Genomic DNA, 11,312 nt, shown 5'->3' with positions numbered 1-11,312 from the left:
TGTGCCCTCTTTGGGGAAGTTGCCCTCTGGGCTTTTTTTTTTTTTTTCAAGGAATGGTCTCTCTTCTCAGTAAATGTGGTGGTTTATGTTGAAATGGGGAATGGTGGGAACCCAGTCATTATAGTTTCCTCTGTAATCTTATATCTCTTTGTTGCTTATTTCAGCAGTGTTTTTCCTTTAAATTCTCAACATAGTTAAACAGATCTCGACACCTCAGGTGTTATTGTTGTTGTTATTAATATAAGGGGAATGGTAGTTCTTATCGATCCTTTGCCATGTTTAAGTCAGTAGGCCAAATGCTTACCCATATCTTCTCTAATACTCAGAATAACTGCACAGGTAGAGGTGTGTGTGCTAAGTCACTTCAGTCATGTTCAACTCTTTGTGACCCTATGGACTGTAGCCCACCAGGCTTCTCTGTCCAAGGGATTCTCCAGGAAAGAATACCGGAGAGGGTTGCCATTTCCTTTTCCATGGGTAATCATTGTCTTTTCCAAATAATAAAACTGAAGCCCAGAGAGATTTAATAAGCAAGGTTTTAACCAGAGTCTGTCTGACTCTAAAGCTCTCATTTTCCCCTCTATGTCAGGATTTCTCTCTTTCCTCAATAACTTTTTAGGGCTTAATCCTATCGGAGAAACATATTGAATGAGGAAAGTTTTCAAAAGTTGCATTTGGGTAGTATAGGTCAATAATCCACATTAGGACATTCTTACTTTAAGCTTGACCATTTGCTAATACTGATTTTTTTTTAAAAAACGCACTTTTGGTGTCCTTACAAGTCTGCAAAGGTCAGGTGGAACCAGAGCAATAAGTGCTCAGGGACACTTCCTGAAAACCTAGGAGACTCTCTAGGGCACAGAGTCCTGTTTCACTGGCTTCATGGACCTCTTGGTATTTGAATCTCAGAAGGCAGGCCAACGCCACATATAGTTTTTATTTTGTAGGTGTAATGCCATGAAGGTCCAGCAGTTTGAGAAACACAGCATGCCTTGTCTAGTTTTCCTTGTGAAATCCTAGCTTTCAGGTCAGAAAAGAAATGCATCAGGTGTAAGGCCAACCAGATGAGGAGCAAGCAGCCTCTCAACAAGATGATCCAGTTCCTGTTACAGAATATTGTTCTAGTCCTGCATCATACAATCAGAAGAAATGAAAAAGGCCAAAACATCAGTGTAGAACCATGGCAACGCCTGGCACCCACAACCCAGTAGCAGTATGCCTAGAGAGAGAAAGGCTATTGCTGGCATCCTTTTACTTGCATGGATTGCGCCTAAACATCAGAATCAAAAACAGATGGAGATGCTTTACACCATAACAACTGAGGTGCTCCAGCATCATTACAGGCCAGGATAGGCTTGTCCACATTTGTAAGCTCAGCACAGTCCTCAGACACACAAGTAGGTTCAGCCTCATCAAAGAAGGTTCTCTCCAGCCCTCATCAAATCATTGAAATGAGCAATTGGGGTAGCCTTGAAATGAAAGATGTATCACTAAAGGGCAACCAAGCCTATGGCAGTGTATTCAAAATGTTTTCCTCCTGTACCCACTTAACAAATTAGGAAAAACAATATACCCCTGATATACTTTTACGTTTACAAGTTTTATCATCAATTTTTTATAGTGGCAAAGGATAGTTTCTGACATGCTGTGCTGTGCATGCACATTCAAGATCTTTTCAACAAAACTCTTGAAATTACGTATTTAAATAGCATCCAATTTATTGAAAAAAATCTACCATATCTAATTAACAAAAGTGGTCCTCATTGTCAAACTAATAAATCAGGGATGCTTTGTGTCAGAAAAAACAAGTAATTATAAGTAATTCAAGTAAATGATTGAATATGCATTTCCCCTTGACAGTCTTCTCCCTTCTGAATAATAATTGTGAAGAGTGTGTCAGTTGGATGACACAAAGTTACTGTTCTCTCCAGTGTCCCTTAATCAGTCCTTCTTGGCTTTCTCCCAGGGTCCTCTCCCTCTAGAATGATGTATTCTTGATTTGACCCTTTGTTTTTACTCCCAGAGCAATGAACCTTGGTATCACTGGGGGTGGTTAGTGTGATTTTCTTTTTAAAGTTGGAGAAGTTCTGCTGTGAAAGTGGAGGTGGGGAAGGAGAACCCGTAGCAGCAGGAAAGTCCTCAGGCTGAGCATTCAGCAAAGGGCTGTAGGGAAGCTGAGTCTGAAAAGTTATTCTCTCAAAGCTCTTAATACTGCATATCACTTGGAAAGCCTCTTTTATGCCCAGCATTAAGCAATCTGTTTTTAAGAACCAGTGTTCCAAGCCATGGAAACAAATATGGTTTTGTTTCCAGGACACTGTGTTTATGAATTTTGAGGGCCTTCTTTATTTCTTTTTCCCTTTTCCTTCCTTTCTCCATCCCTGGTGGCTCAGATGATAAAGGATCTGCCTGCGTTGCAGGAGACCTGGGTTCGATCCCTGGGTCGGAAATATCCCCAGGAGAAGGGAATGGCTACCCACTGCAGTATTCTTGCCTGGAGAATCCTATGGACAGAAGAGCCTGGTGGGCTACAGTCCATGGGGATGCAAAGAGTTGAACATGGCTGACTGACTAATAATTTCATTTTCCCTTCATCAACAGATAGGAGTATGGAGGATGTGTTCCTCCTCAGTATCTGATGTCCCTACAGCCATTAACATTGCCCCTTCCCCCAAAACTGAGAAATCCCTCCCTCCTTGCCGTGCCTTAGTGCTGACATACAGAGTTTACACTGAGACTTGGCACAGAGGAAAATTTACCATGAAGATCATTGTGAAGGTGAAGTGTCAGAGTCCCTCATGTTCACAGCATCTTCCAAGCTCTTGGGAGGGTCCCTAACATGTGTAGCAATATCATGTACTTCTGCAAACTTTTTAAAAATGTATGTCCCTATTCTCTTACTTAAAAAGGATCCCTCCACACAAATATAAGCTTCCCATCCCATTAGAATTTCCAGATTTAGCAAATAAAACTTCAAGATCACAGTTAAGTTTGAATTGAAGATAAGCTATTGATAATTTTTGATTATTCCAAATATTGCATGGAACAGAGTTATACTAAAGCACTATTTGTTGTTCATCTGAAATTTTGCCTAGCAGCCAGTTTTGTCTATCAGCTGCCCTTCCTCCCTCAAAACTTTGATCCTCTGCTGTTTGGACCAAAAATGATAAGACAAACCTTGCTTTTCCCAAATCAGATAAAGAATTGTTTAGTTTATGTTGTAAACTCTTCTCAAACTATAATTTGAGACTTTGAAAGTCAGTCCTGACCAAGCTTATGCAACCTTATTTTTTGGCACATTTTTTTGCTACAGAAACACAGATTAAAATAATTTCCCAACTTTGTGGGAAAATGAGAAACTCTCCTGTTGTCTGGCGAGAGACAAGAGAACTGTGAAATGTCACTGTTGGGCTTTGAGTTGGGATCCAGAGTGGAGCATGTGTTTTTGGAAAGGAAGCTCTGTAAATGGCTGCAGGAAATCAGTAGCTAGTGGGGGAGGAGAGAATCCTGGCTCAAGAAGATTTGGGTCACAATAAAAAGTACTAGGGGCTTTCCTGGTGGCTCAGCAATAAAGAATCCACTTGCCAATGCAGGGAATGCAGGTTGGATCCCTAGGTCGGGAAGATCACCTGGAGAGGAAGTGGCAACCCACTCCAGTACTCTTGCCTCGGAAACCCTGTGAACAGAGGAGCCCGGCAGGCTAAAATCCTTGGGGCCACAAAAGAGTCAGACAAAACTTAGCAACTAAACGACAAGGAAGTACTGGAGAGTATTTCTCAATCTTACACCCTGATCTACAGGGAGAAACACATTCTCCATCATGACCCCAAAATTGCCTCTCTGTATATGTGATTGAAACCAAAGTTTTATGCAGCATTCACCATTGCTACATGTACAATTACTGTGTAATGCACGCTGATATTTTCTACTCTAATGTATATGATTTTTTTTTAAGAGCTAATTGTACTCAGTTGATTTCACTACAAACTGGTGGATCATGAACTTAAAAACTACTTAAGTGGCTTAAAAACTACTGCATGGGAGCACTGCTATTCAAAGGCACTGCTCAGGGCGCTGGCTTTAGTGGTCTCCAGAAGAAAAGGAGCCTGTGGGAATTCCGTGTTTACAGTGGTTAAGACTCTGCACTTTCACTTCAGGGACCTAGGTTTGATTCCTGGTTGGGGAACTAAGATCCCGCAAGCCACGTGGTATGACCAAAAAAAAAAGAGAGAGAGAGAGCGAAAAGGAGCTTGTGTCACAGTATAACTCAATGAGCTGCTCTCTTCCTTGAGAAAATCTTTCTCTGAAAACAGTGTCAGCTGAAGATAACACTTATGGACAGCGGAGTCATCCTCTGGTGAGTTCCTTACCCTCTCACAATGGGTAACAAACGATTTGCAAGTGAGTACCAGTCCTCCAATGACCCTTTGAGAAGCAGTGTGGGCTGGAGTGTGGCACAGAAGAGATGAACTAAACCCGTGGAGCAGGGGTTCAGAGGAGCCCAGAGGGAATGTAGGCTAGAGTGGCAGGGGAGGGAAGCAAGAGCAGGCGCTCTGTGCCACTTCAAGCATCCGTGAGAACACATCCCTGAGACCAAGGGGCCTGTTTTGGAGAAGGGGAAGCCCCTTTCCAGGGATGCCATCCACCCAAAGGAGAAAGTCCTTTTCAGACATCTGGTCCAAATACAAAAATATTCCTGCATTCAGAGAGATTCATCAGAGAAAATGTGAAGATTTTACCACAAAGAACAAGATTTGTTTTTTTTAACCCTGAAGAAAGTAAATTTCATCTCTCTTTCTGTCTAGTACCTATGTCAGACCCTTTGCTTTATCCTGGAATCATCATTTCTTTCATTTGGTCTCCTCCCTCTAACTTAATGACCTTTCCTTACACTTCATAGTGAAAACAGAATTTTTTTCATCTTTTCTCCACTAAACCTGCCAGTCCACCAACACAACCCTCCATCTCCCCTCCCAAGGAATGTACTGCCTGGTGATGTGAGGAATTATGAGAACTTTTATTATCCCATTACAGTGGGGGTCTATACTCCTTCAAGTCTAGTATACAAACACTGAATTATATTGCTGTCTTCATTAACAGGGAAAATGACTGTTGACTAACACTTAGCAAAACAGATATATTCTGGTTGTCAAACTTCATTTATTTATTTCATTGCACTCTGTATCTCTGAATCTGAGAAAAGAATAACATGGAATCTTTTGCATTTCCATACAAATTATGAAATTTTTGTTCTAGTCCTGCAAAAAATACCATTGGTAGTTTGATAGGGATTGCATTGGATCTGTAGATTAATTTGCTGTCTCTGCAAGCATCTTCCAGCATTCCCTCTCTACCAGATGCTTTCCCAAGCACTCAGTTTATCCCATCTTTTAAAATATGCCTCCATTGATTCTGCCTATGCTGTCTCTCTACACTATTCACAGATAATTTTCTCTAAAGAATTTCCATCTCCATTTATTTCCTTTTGCTAATCTGCCTACAGCACCTACCACCCTACCAAAAATATTCTGGCTATAAAAGTCATCAGTGGCTTCTATATTGCTAAATCTAACAGAGACTTTTCAATTCTCACCTTCCTCGGCATTTTAGCAGCTTTAGACACAGTTCCAGCTCCCTCCTCCTTGAACTGCTCAGATCTTGGCCTCGCTGATGACATACCTACTCCCTGGCTTTTCCTCCTATCACACAGTCATCTATTCTTTCCTGGCTTATCCATCTTTCATTGGATCTTTGCTTGTTGGGAGATCCCCTCCTTCCATCAAGAAAAGGATACTCCTTCCCCAGTGGCTTAGGCAGTGAAGAATCTTCCTGCAATGCAGGAGAGCTGGGTTTGATCCCTGGGTTGGGAAGATCCTCTGGAGAAGGAAATGGCAACCTACTCCAGTATTCTTGCCTAGAGAATTCCATGGACAGAGGCTACAGTCCATGGGGTTACAAAGAGTCAAACATGACTGAGCAGCTAACACTTTCACCTTGTATCCCTGACTTAGGTAAATGGCAACTCCATCCATACAGTTGTTCCCTAAAACAAGCCCTCTTGATTCCACTTCCAGTACACAACTCACATCTATTCATTTTGCTCTGTCTCCATTGCTCCTACCTGAGACCAAGCCACCATCATACTTCATCTCTACTCTGCAATCATTTCCTTACTGGTATCCCCATTTTTATTTTTACCCCCTACCCAGAAATCTGTTCTCCATATAGCAATCATCATCATATTTCTAAAACATAAATCAAGTTATGTCACCTTTTTGCTTGGAAAGAATAAATCATTTTCCCACTGAACTTCAAATAGAATCCAAGCTCTTAAACTTGGTTTGCAAGACCCAGAGTGATCCAGCCCCTGCCTATTTCTCCAGCCACACCTTCCATTTCCCCTTCATCTACCACTCTTCTGTAGCACAGCCTTTCTTTGTTTCTTACAGGATCAAGATCTTTCCTGCTTGAGGTTCTTTGTACCAACTGTCCCATTTTCTGAGGTTGATACCCCCTCTACTTCACTTGCTCCTCTCCTGTGACCTCCCTCTCATCTGTCCATTAGGTAAAAGTTGAAATGTTAATTCTTGAGAAAAACCTGTCCCGAGTCACTCATTCCCAGCTCATCATCAATCTGAATTAAGTTCCCTTGGTTATATTCCTTAGCATCCTGCATTTTCTTCATAACACATTCTACAATTTATAATTGAGCAATTATCTGTGTTTTTTTGCCTGCTTAGTATCTTTTGTCTCCATTTAACTGTAGGCCTCATGAGGCTAGTGCCTAGAACAGTACCTAAAACATTAGGAAGTGCTCAACAAATTGTTTAATTTATGTATTTATTTACTTTTGGCTACGCTGGTTCTTTGTTTCTGCATGCCAGCTTTCTCTAGTCACAGAGTGTGTGGGCTAGTCCTTCTTGCAGTGCACGGGCTTCCCATTGTGGTGGCTTCTCTTGTCTCAGAGCACATGGGCTTCAGGCGCACGGTGCATCTCTAGGTCCACAGGCTTCAGGAGTTGCAGCATGAGGGCTTCAATAGTTGTGTCACGCAGCCTTAGTTGCCCCACGGCATGTGGAATCTTCCCGGACTAGGATTTGAACCCGTGTCCCCTGCACTGGCAAGTAGATTCTTAACTAGTGGACCTCCAGGGAAGTCCATCAGCAATTTTTAACTGAATGAATGAGGGATATCGTGACTAATTTTTCAAATGTATGCTAAACATTGACAATATTGCTTTCAACCCCAAGGCTGTTGGCAAGTATGATTCATGCAGTGAGTGTGAAATAGGTCAGTTTCCTGTATATTAGTGTCCATCATTGGTGTGCTGGAGCACACCAGTTAAGAGAACCAGTTCTGGGCATCTTTCTTCCCAACTTCACATCGAGTGACAATGTGTTGGTAGCCGTGATAGGAGTGTGTATACCACAAAAATAACAAATGCTACAAATCATAGCTTGTTTTTCCCCTTTGGAGAGCCAGGTTACTGGCATACCACTGGTATCTACTATATATCCAACATGTTAGGTATTATGGAGCCACCATTAAAAAAATAAGTCATTGTCCCACACCAGCAATAGTTACCACTCTAGTCTAGGGAATATGACACACATCAAGAATCAAGGAGAATCAGGGTATAGCTATGGCATGTGAGCACATCCATGGTCAGGGAAGGATAAGGTCAGTAGGGACTGGAATAAGTACCAGTGGGCATCCAGGAAGTGGAGCCAATGCTAAAACTGGTGGATTGAGAGGATCTATGTACCTGGACCATGGAAGGTAATCCCAGCAGAGGGACAGTAAGGACCTAGGGCTGGTCATGAGCCAGGGAAATGTAGCTGGAATGGGAGTAGACAGAAGTAGGAAAGATTGTCTTATTAGTTGTAAAGAGTTTCTCTTGAGATTTCTTTGTGCATGTAATTTTGGTAAATCAGATCGTATTTTAAAAATGAATCCAGATGTTCAAGAATTCTTAAGGCAAATTTGTTTCAAAAAGAGAAGTGAAGGGTAAACAATTTTACTTTATTTTTCAGACTTAGGTTTTACTGGAATAATGTTTCCTTGAAGCCATGCACATCTCTACTACATACCCTGCCCCCTGCCCCCCACCCCCAACCACATCTTCAACCTGCCAGATGCTCTGTCAGGTTGGAGATTTCCCCTATTTTCCCTTGGTTCCTTATCTGTGAAATGAAAGGGTCCAACTTGATTGTCTCTCAGATACTTTATAGCTCAGAAAAATTGCATTGTTCTAAGTGGTCAGGCACATGAACCCTATTTCTAAATGAGTCTAAGAAGAAGGCCAGGAAAACACTATTCTGAAATGTCCTTGCCTGGGATTAAAGGATGCTGAGGGATTCCATTTGGGGATAACAGGGTGAAGTAACATGTTCCTCTTGCTGCAGAGTTAGGTCAGTTTTCTTTTAGTTAAAGAAGAGATTTGACATCTAAGGATAGTGGGTGATCTCATGGGTTTTCCCTATGAGCATCATTAGGTAAATCCAGTGACCATTTGACAGGAAAATAACGGCACTATTTTTAAATCAACAGGAAAAGGGCAGAGCAGCAAGATAGATGATTTATCCTGTGGCCAGAAGTGCACAAAATTGACTGAAGAAACTAATCGAATCAGACTTGATCAAGCTGATGCTGCCTTACAGCCCCTGTGCCTAGAAGCTTTGTCGGAGCTGGTCTGCCACGGACCCTGATTTAGGATAGAGGCTGACTCATTCATGTCTTCTGAGTAGCAGTGCAGCTGCACACATTGCTATTATTGGTTTTTAAAAAATTACTATTAAGTGTAACATGAGGCTTTGATGATGCTAAGTAACAGCAAGAGGCTAGTGTCTATTGAAAGAAACTGTTCCTAGGCATTTTTGGGACCCTGGCTGGCTGTGGGCTCCCAGGGCCTTCTTTTCCCTCTCCCTCTCTGCCTCCTCCTCATTCCTAAAGGTCAAAACGGCTGCTGCCAGGTTGGCTTGTTCAGTCCACTCCTCTCAAGTCTCCCTAAAGCTGCAGCACAGCAGGAAGCCAGAGAAATGTGCTTTCCCCCATCAGCACAGGCCAGCTGTGGCTCTGCTCTGCTGCAGGTGGCCATGCTGATATCTAGCTCAAAGAGAAGAAAACCTGAATGAAGTCTTCTGAGTCCGGTGTTACCCAACCCAGATGGCTGTGGCCCTGGCAGAAAATGCGGGTCAGTGCTCAGCTACCCCAGAGGGCAATTAGATATTTTGGAGGGCCTGAACCTTTTGATCTTTCCAGTTGGAGGGTGAAGACAGTAAAGATCTGGTGCTCAGAATGGTTCAATTCACCATAGATTTAATAAGTGCCTGCACCAAGGGTAGACAGGTAAGTACTGTGAGCCAAGAGGAAAAAGGACACGGTTTCTGCATTTGAAGAGTTCACAGTCTCACATTTTACATGAACAGAAACTTTCAGTGAAACCAGATAAGTGGTAATGTAAACATATGCACAGGTTGCTATGGGAGCCCAGAGGAAGGATCTTAGACCAAAAGGCGCTGTCACCTAAAATCGTGTTGTGAAAAATAAGGAAGAGTCAGATAAAGCAAGCTAGTTCCCAGGCAAAGGGAAGTGCACAGAGAATTAACAACATAGCACCACTGGGGACTCACAGGCAGTTTGGTGTAGGAAGGTGTAAAGTGGAAGACAGAGCTTGAGAAACATACAGCTGGGATGGAGGCTGCAGCCAGGTAGAGAGGGACTTGAGAGCCTTGGTAAGGAAACAGAACTGAGCTCTGTTCTGCAGGAGTTTGGGAGCCGTTGAAGGACAGCGAGTAAAGAAGTTATATGATCAGTTTGCATGGATTGATTCCTCTAGTGCATGGAGAGGATGGATTTAAAGAGAGTGAGATAAAAGGCAAGCAAATCCACTAGTTCGTGCAAAGTTATGGGTGCTCCAAGGCATTACTCATATAGGTAGGAAGGAGTGGGCGAGACTGAGAAGCATTTAGGAGTTAAGATCAGAAAAACCAGAAGAACTTGATAAAGGACTGAGTATGTGGAATGGGGTGACGGGAGAGGGATTTGCCTAGGATTGTTGTCATGTTTCTTGCCAAGTATATAGATCTGTGTTTCTCAAAGTATGTGCCTTGTAATACCAGCTCTATTGGGTGCGAGAAGGCATTGTGTCAAAAGCGACTATATCCACAAAAAAGTCTGAGAAATAACAGACTTAAACAAAAGTAAACAGAACTCTTTAGAACTTCTTAGAGCCTTTAATGTGGTACTGCTGCAAATAACAGTAATTGCCATTATTAAGCGTCTATGAGTTCCATTTATCATGTCTTTGAGCAACTGGGAAAGAAGGAAAGCCCCAAGAAAACTATTCTGAAACTTGAAAATAATGTGTGAGCCAGTACACAAATATAAACAAATAATATTGGCTACCAAGCAAGAAGTTCGTAGGGCAGGAGATATGAGCCTGCCTTTTGGGACATGGTCCGGTGCAGGACTAAATATTTGATATACATTATTTCAGGTTCCCATAACAACACTGTGAGGTATGCACTGTGTACCTATTTTACAGGTGGGGAAACAGGGGCTCATAAAGATTAAATAACTAACCAAAATTGCCGCACATGTGGTAGAGTCGAATCTCACTGTTAACATTGATATCATATCATTTCTGTATGCTAATGTATATAGTGAGTCTGCAAGACAGGGAAGGATGTAGCATGCTGTGTCTTCTGTTGAAAAGAAGCAATAAAAGGGCCAGTCATTTTTACCAGCTTTATTCAGGAACAGCAAAGAAATGCAGTTCAGGACATGTAGTCTGTGGAAACCACAGGGAAGTCTGGAGAACAAAGGAGAGGAGCATTCTGTTATAAAGGAGAAAGGGGAGTTGGGATGGGGCTGTTATAAACAGAGTCCTTTGGAGGAAACTGGGGATCCTTTTCAGTGGCTGAGGTGTGAGTCTCTCACTGGCTGCACTGTTGCCAGGTGAGAAGAAATTCTTCCTTCCTCCAGGTGGGTAGTGAAGTGGTGACTTCTTCCTATTGGAGCAAAGGCACATTTCTTCCCTTCAGTCTGCAATTGATGTTGAGTGATAGGGGGTGACAGTGCCCCCTTCTGGCCTCCTGACTGCATTTTAAATGAGGCTTCTGTTTATTAATTTTCATTCTCCCAAACTTAAATAAATCTTCATTCTCCCAAACTCATTTCACATGCTAGCAAAGTAATGCTCAAAGTTCTCCAAGCCAGGCTTCAACAGTACATAAACCAAAAACTTCCAGATGTTCAAGCTGGATTTAGAAAAGTAGAGGAACCAGGGATCAAGTTGCCAACATCCGTTG

The sequence above is a fragment of the Bos javanicus genome, chromosome 10, assembly GCF_032452875.1.
Source record: "Bos javanicus breed banteng chromosome 10, ARS-OSU_banteng_1.0, whole genome shotgun sequence".
NCBI classification, from domain to species: domain Eukaryota; kingdom Metazoa; phylum Chordata; class Mammalia; order Artiodactyla; family Bovidae; genus Bos; species Bos javanicus.
The sequence above is the reverse complement of the archived record's forward strand: the minus strand, read 5'-3'. Positions refer to the sequence as shown.